The 17,084-nt window shown below is 37.5% G+C and overlaps 1 protein-coding gene across 9 annotated transcripts in view; it reads left to right on the top strand.

The window, feature by feature from the left end:
* Positions 1–17,084, top strand: part of HMBOX1 (homeobox containing 1) — a 166,148-nt gene that overhangs the window by 35,134 nt on the left and 113,930 nt on the right. For all 9 annotated transcript variants that reach the window (XM_037042202.1, XM_037042199.1, XM_037042201.1 and 6 more), the window contains exon 2: positions 15,882–15,941. The gene's annotated coding sequence lies outside the window, so the exon portion shown is untranslated. The remainder of the gene's footprint in view (positions 1–15,881; positions 15,942–17,084) is intronic.

Genomic DNA, 17,084 nt, shown 5'->3' with positions numbered 1-17,084 from the left:
AATGACTTTTTAAAATGAACTTATTGTCAGCAATGTCATTTTCATGTGAAATGAGTTTACACATCATTAGAGACACCATTCAGAATTACAAAATATATGTCTGTGCAAAAATCAGTTTAAGAGTAATGTGTAGATTAGTTTCCTAACAGTCACAGATCTAACATTAGAGCAGCAGCCTATAAATACAACAAAATTAATGCTTTTACTCTTTAAATTTAGCACCTGACCTATAATTAACCTGGTTTTTGTTGTTTATTACTCATTGTACTTGTTCAATAATCCCAAAGCATTTGGGACTCACGGCATCAATCAGAGTTGAAAGGAAGCACTGAAACGTGGTGATGGTCAGTCAAGCCCCAAACCAGAAAGCCACAGGAGCCTGTGACTCTTGCACATCCTGGTATTTATTAATCAGCCAGCAGTGGCAGTGCGCCCCTTTTATCTGACCTCGGTTTGCAGATCCCACCTCTGTGTCAAGACATGTCAGTATACTTAAATTACTGAAATGTTTGAATGACTGTTTTACCTAATGGGGCATCATTATTCTGTTGCTTTCTTCAAAATTTTTACAAAAAACGGTGTCTACATACAGTTTTGTAGTCTCCTTATCATGAAATTTTCCCTGTCATTAGGTATTAATATCCAAACTTTTTTCTTAAGAGTGTATACTAATGAATTATCTGTGTCATAGTGTATTTATCTATTGTAGGACATGTAAGTTGTTTCTAGTATTTCATTCTAAGTATTATTGTAGCTGAGTATTTGCACATATCTGTATGTATAGAGATATACTAAATCTGAAAGTCTTATATATATAATCTTTTTAAATATTTGCTCCCAAATTTGAAAGTCTTACATAAATATATAATCTTTTTAAATATTTGTGCTCTACTGCTACCTTCATATATATATATTTATATGTATATATGTAAACTGCTTTGGTGGGTCATCCAGTATAGATTTCAGTAAAAGTAATTGATAATCTTATGTCAGAAGGATAATTTCAAATGCCCCCCAAATTTAAAAATAAAAAAGAGAAGAAAAAACCAAAATAATAAAACAAACAAAAAAGATCAAAATGCCATAAAATTATATGAGCCCTACATGTAATTTCATTGAAGACTAGAGTGCTCAGGAGGGGAAATATCAGTATTTGCGATTGGACCTTTGTAATCACATACTGTTTTTTTGGCTAGTCGGTTGGTCTCTTTCCCTACTTTCAGAGCTCTGATTTTTATTTTTTATTTTTGTATCATGTAGGTTGGTGTATCTACACATCACCCTTTCTATAGCTTTAAAAAAGCTGTTATTTCTTATTGGGGATGGAAAATTGAGGGGGGATCAGGTTCTTTGATAAAGACCATTGTTCTTTTCAATGAACTTATTCTAAAGCTACGTTTTCTTCCAACTTATATGAAATAGTAAATATCCTTGTAGTTTAAGCCATTCTGAATGGTACTGCCTATTACTGGCTTCTGAAAGCATATTGGTAAAATTTTAAGAGGTGGAATTGGTTTTGAAAAGGTGAAAAATTCTACTTGCAATGTTTCCAGTGGGAGAAATCGCATAAGCAAAAATGAGATGATGTTCAAGGATTTATTAGACTGATGGACATGCATAAGTTTCTCATATCTTCCTCAAAAAAAGGGAGAGTTACCATATCAGACTCTGTTTTCAACAAAAGTAAGATCTAATTTCTAAAGAATCCTTTAGGACTTGAGGAGTATCTAGGGGTGTCTTACTTCATTTTCTGCAGAAAGCTTGAAACTTGGCTTTTAGATTTAAACTGTGTTCGCAGTCCTCTTAGGAAGAAAATTACAGTCTCTACTCTGTCATAGGAGCTAGTTAGGAAACACCAGTTGGTGTCAGGTGCTCACAGGTAGCCCTGGTCTGTAGCGTAGTGTGGGGGCTGGGCTGGCACATACTCTACTCTATGTAGTTAAGGGTGACAACTTACTAACGTCTAATACTTTTTGTCTTGTGACTTTCAAAATACTCAGTTTTTCATTAATGGGGAGCTTGACCTTTCTCATCCTTTCACCAGTGAGAATGGGTTGAGAGTCCCAAACTAATACCTTATATTTGTGTAATTCATTCATTAAGAAAACAAGCATTGAAGTACCTGCTACTTGCCAAACACTTTTTAAGGTCCTGGGTATATAACTCTGAAACAGTTCTTACTTTGATAAATGTGGGAGGACAGGTATATAAATACACAGGTAAATAATTTTAGATGAAAAATTCTAGAAGAACATAAGTCAAGGTTATGATAATGAATAGTACTTTAAATTGGTTGGCTAAGAAAGGTCTCTGAGGTGACATTTGAATTAGCACCTGAATATGAAATCACCTGTGAAAAGAACATTTTAGGCTGAGTGCAGTCAAAGACTAAACAGTAATAAACAGAGGGCATTACAGGATCAAAAAGAAGAAACTGCCCTGTGTTTTAGGACATGGGGAGTGAAGGGCAGAGGCTGGCTCTTATAAGGCAGTGTAGGTCATGATAAGGAATTTAAATTTTATTCTATGTATACTGCGAAGCCACTTCAGGATTTTAAGTAGGGGATGTGACGTGATTTGAATTAGAGTTTTAAAAGATCACTCTATCATTGAGAATAGATCGTAAGCTCTGTTTTCTAAAGGGAGCAGAGATTAGCAGACACTGAGACAATGTAAAGCTAAAGTATAAATTTGGAAGCTCTTATTTAGGTTTTCCTACCTCATAGTTATTATTATTTTTATTTTTTTACTGTAGTTTCTAAAGAGTGGGTTCAGCAGTATTTCAATTGACTTTAATTCTCTTATGTTTTTTCCTTATTCTCAGGTCCTTAAATGGCAAAAATCTTTTCATCTATTTTTCTATCAGTACTTGTAGTTTAAGTTAAGTACAGACTAATTAGCCACTTCAAAACTTAGTAACTAAAACAATCAGGATTTATTATTTCTCATAATTTTAAGGTTTGGTTGGGTTGCTCCTCTGCTGGTTTTGCCTGGGCTTATTCATGTGACTCCAATTAGGTGGAGGTTTGGCTAGGCTGAAAGTCCAAGATGGCCTACCTGCGTATCTGACTCTCAACTCCTGGTAAACTAGATCATCTTCTTCACAGGGTAATCTCAGGGCAGCTCTCCAAGAAAATGAGAAGCAGAAGTTACCAGAGGCTCAGGGTTCAGTTTCAGAAGCTGTATAACCTCACTTTCATCACAGTCTTCTGGCAAAAGAAATTCCTAGTCTAGTCAGATTCCAGTCCTCTCTCTTGCTAGCAATCAGGGCAAAGTCACCTTACAGAGAAGCAATTATTACGACCATCCATGAAAGTAATCTACCACAGTCTACTCTCTGGCCACTATAATTTATGTTTCTCTAACATGCAAGATATGTTCATTCTCTCCCCAAATTTCCAAAAGTCTTATCTGATTGCAGCCTTACTCTCCAAATCCAGGGTCTCTTGATGTGCATCAGGTCCAAATGTGAGTAAGCTCCTCAAGTTCACTTTCTGCGGTGCAGGAACTTTTGGTTCAGAGAGCTATGAACTAAAAAGAGTACCAAATCAAATTTTATTTAAGCTAAGTTTCTGGCTTAAAGAACTAGGTAAGGATGAGTAAATTAAGTCCAAAGGAAGCAGAAGGAAAGAAATAATCAAGAATGATAATCAGTGAAATAGGAAAGAAACAAAATTAATGAAGCTAGTAACCGGTTCTTTGAAAGGATCCATAAAATTGATAGACCTCTAGACAGATTGAACAAGAAAGAGAGAAAAGACAAAATTACCAGTACCTGAAATAGAAAATATCACTGCAGACCTTAGAAACATTAAAATAGTAATAGATTATTGTGAACAACTTTGTGCCAGGACATTTGAAACTTAGATAAATAATCAGATTTTTTGTTGGACACAAACTATTAAAGCTCGCACAGGTAAAAATAGATAACCAGAAAATACCTCTGTCTATTGAAGAAATTAGATTTGTAGTTAAAAACCTCCCCACAAAGGAAACTCCAAGTCAGATAGCATCACCGTGAATTCTCCTTAACATTTAAGGAAGAAATAGTGCCAATTCCACATAAGCTCTTTTAGAAAATAGAAGAGGAACAGTTTTCAATTCATTTTGTGCCAGTATTACTCTGATACCAACTTACAAAAGACAAAACATTACAGGAAAAGAAATCTATAAACCACCATCCCTCAGGAGTAGATACAGAGTTTCTTATTAAAGTAGTAGGAAATGATAAAGTAACAAATTGGATCTAGCAATATGATAAAATGTTTATGTCATGACTAATGTAATGTCACAAAATATAAAATGTTGGTTTAACATTCTGAAATCAATGTGATTCACTATCACATTGAAAGAAACAATAACCATTTACTGAAAGATGGAAAGAAAAACAGTCATTTCAATAGATGCAGAATAACACTGTGATTTAACACTCCTGTTAAACAATGTCCTGGTGCTCCTAGCGCATGTAGTAAGGTAGGAAAGTAAATAAAAGGCGTGTCATTATTCGTAGACAGCCTGATTGTGTTTGTAGAAAATCCCAAAAGTCTTTTTTTAAAATCCCCTAGAATTTACTAAGTCAGCTTATTTAGCAAAATCACAGGATATATGGTCAATATACCAAAATCGTTTTTAGTTCTATATACTCTTATGTTGTACTCGCCCTGAACAACTGGAAGTGGAAGCGTAATAGCAATGGAAAAGTGGAAGTGCAGTACAATAACATCACAAACTAAAATACTTGAGAATAATAAATGTCTACAAGACCTGATGCTGAAAACCATAAAACACTGCTGATGTAAATTATAGAAGACCTAACTAAATGGAGATATTACTATGTTCATGAATCAGAAGATTCATTAATTTAAAATTTTTAGTTCTCCCTAAATTGATCCATAGAGTCAATACAATTTCAATCAAAACCTTTGGAGGTTTTTTGTGGAACTTGATAAGTGTAGTCTATAATTTATATGGAAATTAAGGAGACATAAAACAACACATTTAAAAAAAAGGAATTACACTACACTACTTGATTTTAAGATTTATCATAAAATTGTAGTAATCAGGACTGTGTGGTGTTAGCATAGGATATGTCACTCTGTGGAACAGAACATAGTCTAGAAGGACTTACACTTACACTTACATTTATGGTCATTGATTTTTGACAAAGGTTCCAAAGCAACTCACTGAGCAAAAGGTGCTGAAGAAATTGTATATTCATATGCAGTGGGGTGGGGGAGGGTTGGGAACCTGTCCCTTATCACATCCAGAAATTAATTTGAACGGATTATAGACCTAAACCTAAGTGCTAAAACATATTATAAAACTTACAAAAGAAAAAGAAGAAACTGTGACTTTACTAAGGCAAAGTTTCTTGGAGAAAACCCAAAAGGCATGAATGATCAATTTTAGTATTGATAAATTTCACCTCATCAAAATAAAAAACTTAATTTCTTTGAAAGACATGGTTCAGGAGCAGTAAGTTCACATTACACACAGACATGCATCCTGAGGTGGGTGTAATTTGTAGCTTTATTTTGTAGTCCATCACTCCAGTGTAGTGTGGAAGAAGGGGGACCGAGTTTTGAGTAAGGACCTTCTGTGTAATGCTAATTCTGGTAGTTGTCAAGTGTACTGTTTACTGAATTACTTAGTGTTTTGTTACATCTTCTGAGCCATGGTTTTCTCTTTTTTAATGAAATGACAATATTTATACCTCCTCTTTAGGATTGCAATGATGGTCAAATAAAATATAGAAATGAAAAAATATAGAGTATAATTGCTCTTCTAACTTAATGTCTCATCATCATCATCAGTTTTTTTTTAAGAAGATATTTTATTATTTTTATTTTTTTAATATTTTATTTATTTATCTTTAGGGGGGGGGAGGAGAGAGGAAGAGAAACATCAATGTATGGTTGCTTCTTGTGCATCCCCTGCTGGGAACTGACCCCTGCCGGGAACTGGCCTGCAACCCAGGCATGTGCCCTGACTGGGAATCGAACCGCGATCATGTGGTTCGCAGGCTCACGCTCAATCCACTGAGCTACGCCAGCCAGGGCAGGACCTCTCTTTTTCACATAACCAACTATAATTTTCTTTGAGACACTAAAATGTTTTTAAATTATACTTTATTGATTATGCTATTACAGTTGTCCCAACTTTTCCTCCTTTGTCCCCCCCCACTCTGTTGGGCAATCCCCACACCCTTGTTCATGTCCATGGGTCATGCAACTAAGTTCTTTGGCTATTCCATTTCCAATACTGTACTTTACATCCCCATGGCTATTCTGGACTACCAATTTGTACTTCTTAATTCCCTCACCTCTTCACCCATTTCCCCATACCCTCCTTGCATCTGGTAACCTCCTTGCTCTCCATATCCATGCTTCTGTCTCTCTCCTTCTTGTTTACATACTTTGTTTTTTAGATTCAATTGTTGATAATGTACTTTTTGGCCCTTTTATTGTTCATAATTTTAATCTTCTTTTTCTTAAAAAAATTCCTGACACATTTCATATAATGATGATGATGAACTCCTTTAGTTTTTTTTTTGGTCTGGGAAGCTCTTTATTTTCCCTTTGATTCTAAATGATATCTTTGCTAGTGAGAGCAGTCTTGGCTGTAGGTCCCTGTTTTTCATGACTTTGGATATTTCTTGCTGATCTCTTCTAGCCTGCAAAGTTTCTTTTGAGAAATAAGCTGGTAGTGTTATGGGAACTCCCCTATAGGTAACTAACTTCTTTTCTCTTGCTGTGTTTAAGATTCTCTCTTTATCTCTGTCTTTAACCTTTGGCATTTTAATTATGATGTGTCTTGGAGTGGGTCTCTTTGCCTCCATCTTGTTTGGGACTCTGTGTGCTTCCCGAACTTACATTTCTATTTTTTTCACCAAATTAGGGTAAGTTTTCTTTAATTCCTTTTATCAAATAGATTTCAATTCCTTGCTCTTTTTCTTCTCCTTCTGGCACTCCTACGATGTGAATGATGGACCTCTTAAAATTGTCCCAGAAGCTGCTTATACTTTCCCCATTTTTTTGGATTCCTTTTTCTTCTTGTTGTTCTGATTGGTTGTTTTTTGCTTCCTTATGTTCCAAATTACTGATTTGATTCTCAGTTTCATCTGCTGTACTGTTGTTTCCCTTTAAATTGTTCTTTATTTCAGTTAGTGTATCCTTTGTTTCTGATCGGATCTTTTTTATGCCATTGATGTCCTCACTAAGTTCCTTGAACATTCTTATAACCATTGTTTTGAACTTGCATCTGACAGGTTGCTTATCTCCATTTTGTTTAGCTGTTTTTCTGGAGTTTTGATCTGTTCTTTCCTTTGGGCCGTATTTCTTTGCCTCCTCATTTTGGTAGCCACCCCGTGTTTGTTTCTATGTATTAGGTAGAGCTGCTTTGACTACATGTCTTGGTAGTGTGGTCTAATGTAGTAGGTGTCCTGTAGGGTCCAGTGTCAGCCTCCCCTATCACCCAAGCTGGCTACTTGAGGTGCATGCTTCTTGTGGGCTGAGTACACCATCCTCTTTTAGTTGAGCCTTGGTTGCTGTTGGCAGATCATTGGAGGGATTTACCTAGGCCATTCAGCTGCAAGGACTGGCTGTGACCACAGACCACCAATCTTCACCCTCTGTGGAGGGTCAGCTGTGCAGGGGTAGGGTGGTGGTGCTCTGACATGCTCTGTAGCTATCCACTGGGTACGCTGGCCCTGGGGTTTCCCACATAGTGTAGGCCAAGGTCAGCCCCCACCTGTGTTTTGCCCAAGGCCACCCTGCCTGAGCTATAAAGCAATCTGTGATGGCTGCTACTTGTGCTGGCCTTGGAGATTCCCAGCCAAAGCCAGGCTGTGAACAAGGCTGGGTGCTGCTGCTAGTACTGGGCCTGGAACCACTTAGCAAGGGGTATGGGGGCTGGAGCCTCATCAAGGGTTTGAGAAGTTGTGAAACATAAGCGAAGACCTGCCATTCATATAGAAAAGTCAGTTTGGGTGGGCCTGTGAGTTGGGTGGGACAGAGTCTCAAGGCATTGCCAGGGAGGGGCCAACAGTGTTAGCCAGGTTGGTGGAGTCTCAGATATGGCACCCTCCTGCCAGTTTTATGGCTGTGTGGTGGGATGGCTCCGCTTGCTTTTCTGTTTGGGAGAAAGCCGTCTCCCATCTCTGCCTTGATGCCAGACACTTCAGTTTCTCCCAGAATGCCTCTGGTGCCTTTCAAGCTGCTACCTTAGTCCTGGAGCTCAGAAGGAGTGAGTCTGAGTAAATCCATGTGTGGGTTCTTTAAGGCGAACTACTTGGGACTCCAGAGGTTTCTTCCACCAACTCAATCCCCACTGGTTTTTGCAGCCAGAAGTTACAGGGACTTATCTTCCTGGTACTAGAACCCTGGGTTGGAGCCTGTTGTGCGGTTGGGACTCCTTGCTCCTGAGATATCCCTCCTGAATTTTTATCCATCACACGTGGGTGTGGGACCAGCCCGTTCCATGTCTCTGCCCCTGCTACCAGTCTGGGTGCATGTGGTTTCTTTAATTCTGTAGTTGTCAAGACTTCTATTTGTCTCAGTTTCTGATGGTTCTGAGTGATGGTTGTTCTAAATTTTAGTTGTAATTTTTCTGTGATTATGTGAGGAGGTGTGCTGTGTTTACCTATGCTGCCATCTTGGCTGGTAGTTTCTAAAAAAGTTTTATTGTTTACATAGATATGTAAACAGATCTATAGACTCCAGTTTATTCTTCTGATCCTTGTTGACTATAGAAATCATAAGTTTATACAATCATTTTTTCCCCATTTTTTCTTAAAGCAATAACTGCTCATGTTATTTTTGCTATATTATCTATAATTTTATGCCAAGCCAATTTTTTAAATCAGCCTTACTCCGAGAAACAATTTTTTAAAAAAAATTCTCAAGAGGTATAGAGATCATAAGTAGTAATAATTTATTATTATATGAATAGATACCATAACACTCTAAAGATATACTGTGTGTTGTATATTGGAAGTATGATAATAATAGAACTCATTGGTCATCAGTGTACTTTTGCCTGGAAACTTCCTCCATGTATTTTTTTTAGTGTAGCAGATTCAGCTGTACACTAAAACGTATAATCCACTGTGAGAAAGGGAAGATAGTTAAGTGGTTGCCAAGAACATATTAGGCACTTTAAGCTAAAAAGAATGATTTCATGGCAAATGAGAAAAACTGTATTGCTTCATAAAAGCACTTGTCTTTGGCACAGAGAAAATTAGTTGGGTTTTTTTTTTTTACATCTGCAAGTTAGATTGTAGAGACTCATCTATGACTCACCCTTATGAATTTAAGCTGTCTGTATTACAGAGGTTAAAAGCCTTTTTTCTATTAAAGACCGCTGAATCAGAGGGTTAAAAAATAACAGCAACCAAGGCTGCTTTCAAAAAAAGCCAAATTAAGGGATGTGTGGGCAAGAAAAATAGAAAACATTATCATTTCATTATCATTATGTTTTCAATCATCCCGACTCTCTCACTGAGGCCAGATGAGAGACAAGAGGAAGGGCATAAGGTTGGTAGTGAGGGTGGTGTAGCTGAAATGGTAAAGGAGGTTTGTAAACGGTCTGAGAGCTTCGGAACTGGGTGTTGATATTTCTCTAGAGATATCTAAATCCTCTGAATTGTCATAATAAGTTACTAATGTTTGTTATCCATACTCATTGAAATTCTTTTTATTTTTCTCACTAGCACTTAATTATTCTAAACTTTGATTCTTTCTAAAGGGAAAACTATTACTTACATCATGTAGGGTCTTCCATGTGTTAGAACAGCATAGATTTTGCCCTGGCTGGTGTAGCTCAGTGGATTGAGCATGGGCCTTCGAACCAGAGGATCACGGTTTGATTCCCAGTCAGTGCACCTGCCTGGTTTGCAGGCCAGTTTCCAGTAGGGGACACATGAGAAGCAACCATATATTGATGTTTCTCTCCCTCTCTCCTTTCCTCCCCCCCCTAAAGATAAATAAATAAAATCTTAAAAAAAAAAAAGAATAGCATAGATTTTCAGAGCGATCAAGAGTTTTATTGAAGGAAACCTGGGAGAAAACTGAAAAATTACTTAAAAATCAGAAAGTGCTGTTTGAAGGCGAAGCATGACAAGTGTATCTGTTCATGTTTTGTTTTATCTTGTCTCCTCACCCCCTTCCCCTGCTGTGAGCCCCTTATCCACGTTTTTTTATGCCTCAGTTATTAGGTCTCATCAGGGCTGATTCACCTGAGTTTCTCTCTTTTCTCTGTCATTTTCTCCTTTCGGTATCTGAGAAAACCACCTGCCTGTTACTTTACCCTCATTTGAATAAAGCCAGGATAACTGGCTTTTGCCTGAAATTATCATAGTAGAGTCCTTATGTGTCTGGTATCCTAAGCCTAGTCGGTTCCCTATGTTTCAGATAAACTTTGGTATGTGTTCCACATCCTGATGATCATGAATCTATAATGTTAAAAGGAAAGAACAGTGTTGAAATGTGACCTTGCCCAAGTCAACCTTATTCAGCTGGCTTCCCTTATCTGCAAAATTGTGACAATTAATGTGTATTCTTGAACCTAGTAGAATTTGTTGGGAGTATAAAATTAAACAAAGCTTTGTCAGTTCTAAGACCTCTGCAACTTCAAGATGTTATGGGGATAATATTTCTGAAGTACCACTTAGGAAAGGCTACATTCAAATAAAACAGGTTCCTGTAAAAGCAGCAAGGGGTATCTTTTCCGTCTGTTTTCTTTATCTGTCGGAGCCTCTTTGTTCTCTCTGTGGAAATTCAGTCCATCTCTAAAAGCCCAGAGATGTCACCACCTTCATAAATTCTCTTGTTATGCCCTAAATTAAAAGTGATATAATTCCCTTGAATTCAGATAATTTAGCAACTTTTTAATAGACGTAACAGTTCTCTTATTTTTGCATTCCTTTTAACCTGCCCACTGTTCCTGAGTAAAACATCTGGATATTATAAAACAATCATTAGTCTAGGGCATTAGTCACTCAGACCTTCATGGTGTCTAAGGTCAAGGTCACATGGGGAATACTGATGTCACCTTGGAAATTGGGTTGGGCTTTCTTCAACCACACTACCCTTCCTTCGGACACACTACTCGTGTTTTACACGGCCCCTCCCACAGTAGGCCTTTTATAAATGATGTTGCCTTCGCTTAGAATTAGTGATTCCTTTCTTTCTTTGTATGATGCTGTCATCAGATGTGAGCTTTTTCGTGAACTCCTAAGAGAGTCCCTTCCTGGCCTGTTACTAATTCCTAGTGACTCCTGTCCTAGCTCAGCTTCTCCCATTTATGTTCTCACAGCACTGGGTGCCCCATCATAGCACTTAACACAAGTGAAGCTTACCATATATTTGTATAATTAGTTAATGACTCCCATTAAATGACACTCAGTGAGGGTAGAGATTATGTATGTTCTTGGACTCTATTATATTCCTATTGCCTATAGTGTATATACCTGTTGCTTATAGTACCAGGACACAGTTATCACTTAATAAGGATTGAGTCCACAAATATCACTTTGACAAACATAAGACCAGAAGTTCTGGACCATTACATGTGATCCATTTTCTCTTAATTTTTCTGTGTGTGTTTTGTTATCTAAAACTGAATGAAACTTGTCCTACCACCTCCCAGGGTATTGTGAACATCAAATGAGGTACCTTGAAAAGTATGAAGTTCTATTCAAATATAAAACTACATTAAAAAGCTAGTGATATAATAGGAAGAGACTGCCATGGATATAAAGTACAGTTTACCCTTGAACCGCAGAAGGATTGGGTGCTGACCGCTGCACAGTTGAAAATCTATGTATAATTTTTATTCCCTCAAAACTTAACTAGTAATAGTCTAATGTTGATCAGAATCCTTACCAGTAATATAAACAGTTGATTACCACATATGTTGTATGTTACATGTGTAGTATACTGTATTGTTATAATAAAGTAAATTTGAGAAAGGAAAATGTTAAAATCATATGGAAGAGAAACTACATAGTATTTATTGAAAAAATTGAATACAAGTGGACCTGCAGAGTTCAAACTTTTGTTTTTCGAGAGTGGACTATAGCCCTGACTGATGTGGCTCAGTGGATCGGGCACCGTCCCATAAACTGAAAGGTCGCCAGTTTGATTCCCGGTCAGGGCACATGCCTGGGCTATGAACCAGGTCCCCAGTTTAGGACATGTGACAGGCAACCGATCAGTTTTTCTCTCCCTCTCTTTCCCCCTCCCTTCCCCTCTCTCTAAAAATAAATAAGTGAAATCTATTTTTTACAAGTCAACTGTATAATACAGGGATTATTTTATTGTTATTTATTCTGTAAACCATAGGAGTTAGATTTTGAAATGGAGTTGCATTTTGAGATGGATTTGACTTCTTATGTTAGAAATTATCTCTTACTATTCATTGTTTAAGGTAGTGTGAATATAATTTATTCCACTTGTGAAAAACATATGGACCAAAATTGCCTAAGACTAGACTTCAAATTCACTTTATGATTCAACAAGCCCTGTGGTAGTAGTACCATTCTCCACAAATAGCTTATGTATGTATTTTTATTACTCTATTTTACTGTGTATAATGTGTTCCCATTTATAATATACATACATGTTTTTGGCCCAAACTTTCAGGAAAAAAACTTTTGTTTTAATTTTTTAATTCAAATTTTTATTTACATATACTTAGATACTTGTTTTTTATATTATAAAGGAATTTTAACACTTTTGAACATATTATGGTACAAGAAATTTTATGCAACATAATTACAAAACACAAGGACAAATACAAGGTATTTTAGGTACTGCCCATGTATAATGCGCATCCTTATTTTGCCCTTAAAAATTTGAGCAAATAGTATGCAGCATACATGGAAAAATACAGTACTTGACACTATGTGACTGGGAGGCATAGAGGATTTAATTGTATATGTTACTGTAACTCTGGATAAAATGGGATAGGAAAACATCAGTTAAATAAATTGAATTAATACTTTCTTTGTATTTTTGGAGCAGAGCAAGATATTCTCAACTTTTAAACCTCTATATTTTGCCATTCCATAGTTCTCTCCCCAGCTTATTAAAATATACGTATGTTTTCTCTTCCCTGTTTTCTGTTCCCAATTCTGCCTACCTTCACCCTTTTCATTCCTCTAATTTTTCTTCTTTTGAACTTCAGCAGTTTGAGTTGCAGGGGGAAAACCTGGCACTTAATCAAGAACATGATCTCATTGCTTTCAATGGCTTAGAAAAGAAACGTTTTAAAGCAGTTGAAAGATTTCGCTTTGGAAAGTAGGTACTGCATAACTAAGTGTGTTGGTTCCCAGCAGAGCCTTGAGTAACCTCTTTCCAGCCATCCTCATGCTTTTTTCTCTTTTTACATCCTGTTCAGTGAGCAATCGCCTAACTTAAAAAAAAAAAGGTCCAGTGAGACTTTGCTTTCTGCTGTTTTGGCAGAGTGTTGTTTTCTCTTCTTTCACTCCCCTGTGCAGTACTTTCATGTTTTTGTAGCGTACTTGCTTCTACGCCCCAGCACCTATATAGAAATGGAGTGTAATGTTCAGTTCCCTCCTACTCACACAAACCCCAGTGCTCTTCAGAGTTCCCTTAAGTATTTTTGGGAGTCCTCCAATGGGATGTAACATGTATTCAGGAACAGAAGTGAATATGCTCCCCTGGCTGGTGTGGCTCAGTGGATTGAGTGCTGGCCTGCAAACCAAAGGGTCGCCAGGTCGCCGGCTTGATTCCCAGTCTAAGGCACATGCCTGGGTTGTGGTCCAGGTCCCCAGATGGGGGTGTATGAGAGGCAACCACACATTGATGTTTCTCTCTTTCTCTCCCTCCCATCTCCTCTCTCCAAAAGTAAATAAATAAATAAAATTTTTAAAGAAGTGAATATTCTTTTCCTACAGCCTCCTTTGGAAGTCTATTCCCTTCAGGCCACTCCAGTGTGGTGCATTATCACTGCCACTGCTGCTGGGTCCAAGGCAGGGGATGGAAGTCGTGCCAGGAATGCTGTCTTTAGTGCTTTCAAAGCTGCCAGTCTTCAGGGTACCCAGGAGGTGCAGGGCGGGGTTAGAGTCCTGTTCTCCCTTTGGTCCCCTCATCCCTGTCTCTGTACCACACTTTGTCTCCAAGTCCCAGAGCAGCAGAGTTTGTGTTTACAGTTTCACAGTCTCTTGAAAAGGTTTCTTATCTTTAGATCTACCCTTTTACTCCTTTTGGGCTCAAAACCAGTTTAGAGAGCTAGATGGAAAAAGACACCATGTCGTTTATTCCATTGTTCTTATTTCATCTCACTCTCCTGCTCACCCCCTTAATTGCCCTAGGTTCCTGCTGAAATTTCTGTCATCTGTGAACTAAAAGGTAGAATATTTTCTCTGTCGAGAAGGGTCACTGGCTCACTAGTTCTGATAGTTGAAGAATTCTTAGTCATAATTGGAATCAGGTCAGCCGACTTGTTCCATTTTTTAAAAATTATTTTAAATATGTATTTACCTGGTACAAAATTCAAAATATACAGAAATACATCCAGCACCTCCATCTCTCAGTTATCAAGTTCCCCTCCCTGAGGGAATCATTACTACCAGTTTCTTCTGTATCCATCCAGAAATACTTTATGCATGTATAAACACGTTTATATATAGTTACTACGTATTCTTCCCCATTGTCCTCTTCCTCCCCTTTCACAACTGACATATATACTCTGCTCTCCCTTGTTCTTTTCACGTGGAGTCTTTTTTTAATGTCAGCACGTAAGGAATTTCTCAGTTTTTATGGCTGCATTGCATGGTTAGGTTATACCATAACTTACTTGTCTAGTCCCCTTAATGGTGGATGTTCAGGTTGTTTCTCATCTCTTCCTATTACAAATGCTGCTGCAGAGAATAACATTGGACATGTTATTTTGCTTGTGTATGAATATATGTCTACCGAGTAGATTCCCAGAACTAAAGTTGTTAGGTTAAAGGTTATGTAATTTAAAACCTGCTACATTTTCAGCTAGTAAATGCTGAGGAAGTTTCATTTTTGATGTCTGTCTTATATTCTAACCTCCTTTTCAATAAAGAAGCTAGCTTTATCACTGCCTTATTTTACTTGTTGATTGCTTGCACAGTGCACAGGAGACATGAATAAGTAAGGAAAAAATGGATTTAGTTTTTGTTTTTCATGAAGACCTGAGTATAAAGAATGATTTCTCTGTCATGGAGCAAAACACGGTATATGCTGGGTATTAAATGGCACTTGCTCCTTAGTGCCCTAGAGGTAGTAGGGCCAGGTGAACTGGAGGGCGCATTCCTCCCATGAAAGGGGAAGTACAGATCACCTTTCTCCAGTTGCTGGCACATGAGAGATTACAAACTCTGGTGACTCAGTGACAGAGATGCAATTTTTAAAATAGAAACAAAAGCCTCCATATCTATGTGTAGTCTCTTGACTTTTAAATACCTTGTAGACCAAGCAAAATACATCCACAGGCTCAGTCCAACTCTCTAAACCTTCATTTTATGCTCTCTGCCAGTTGTCCCTACAGAGGCAGCTCCATGGTCTGCTACTTTACCTCTGACTCCCACCTATTTTAGTTTCTCATCATCTGCTCAGCTAGGTTTTCACTCCAGATGTTTCATTGATTTTTAAATACTCAGTTCCGTGTATTATCATTATCCATTTTCTTAAATCTTTGTTTGAAATTTCCTTTACCTTGATGTTTTCCAGTTAGATATAGAAAAGTGAGATTCTAATATTACATTTCTATTCATTTAGTCATTGTATCCTGTGCCTTCAACCAGCATTTTTGTGTTTTAGACTGTTAGAGTTTTAACAGCCAGATACCAAGAACATGGATGTTCATTATGTTTTCTCTATCTCTACCAGGATTCTTTCTAGATTTTGGTCATTGTTTGGAGAGGAAAGGGGAACATGATCATAGATATTGTAAGTATTAATGTAAAGCTTAGCAAGAAAGATTTTTTCTGTTTGAATTCATTTGTAGCATTCTTTGAATGTGCTTTCTTCTGTGAGGTATTGGAAAATGAATTAATAGCTTGCTCCAAAGCCTGTAAACATTTGATGACGATTGCCATTGGATCAAAAACTCTTACCTGGTTGATCCCCACCACTTCGTTTTTTTTATTCCACTTTTTCCCCAGAGTTTCTCATTGGTGAGGAGTATACAGTTGTCAGTATCACCTCATTCCTCTCTCATCAGAGACTCGCATTGCCCCTGACACAATCCACACAGCTTCTGGGAGATGAATATAATTCCTTCACATGGTTAGAAACTCCTGCCTTAGATGCTTTTCCTCAAATAGTCACTGTCATTTATTCGTAATTAGAGTAATTAAAAGGTTAGTTATGGACACTATAATAAAAACTGAACTTTGGAAAAGAAACTTGGGACAGTGTGTCCTTGCAATTACGGGGGGTGGGGTGGGGTGGGGAGCCAGCCTTGTCCAAGGAGTTCTTGGCTGAGAGCTCTCTGCCTAGCTCTGGATTTCTGCATACTCATGAAAATACTTTCTTGTAATAGATTAGTTTTCCAGATAAACTTCCCTCCTAGAAAGCAATATTCTCAATTCCAGCCATTACATTGTTTTCTGATACTCTTCTTAAATGAGTTTTTCGCTAGGATGTGGTATGTTTTTGAAAAATTGTTGGTTCAAACTTGAAAAAGGGCAAGGGAGCTAAACATTTCTGGGTGACTTTTTTAAGGAGGCTTTTTTACTTTATCTTATTTAGTCCTCTTACTAATCCCCTGAGATAGATATTGTCTACAATTCTCAGAGGAGGAAACCAGGTCTTAGCAAGATGAAGATATTTGTTTAAGATAAAACTGCTAACAAGTGGTGGAACCTGATTTTTCAGACACAAAATAGTCTTGCTTCAGGTCTTTTATTCTTTGTATTAGTTGGTCCTACTCCAAGTTTGCATTTTAGAAAGATTATTTGGTTAACTATATGTAACATAAAGAAGAATGTAGACAGGTGAGGCGGTTGGAAACCATGGCTTAATAAAGCAGCAGAAAGAGAAGGTCTAAGTAAAATAGAGAAGGTCACATTTGAAAGAACCCACCAAGGA

Source organism: Sturnira hondurensis, unplaced genomic scaffold (assembly GCF_014824575.4).
Source record: "Sturnira hondurensis isolate 20B ecotype Veracruz unplaced genomic scaffold, ASM1482457v3 Scaffold0003693, whole genome shotgun sequence".
Classification (NCBI taxonomy): domain Eukaryota; kingdom Metazoa; phylum Chordata; class Mammalia; order Chiroptera; family Phyllostomidae; genus Sturnira; species Sturnira hondurensis.
Note: the sequence above shows the minus strand (reverse complement) of the source record. Positions and strands in the feature narration are given on the sequence as shown.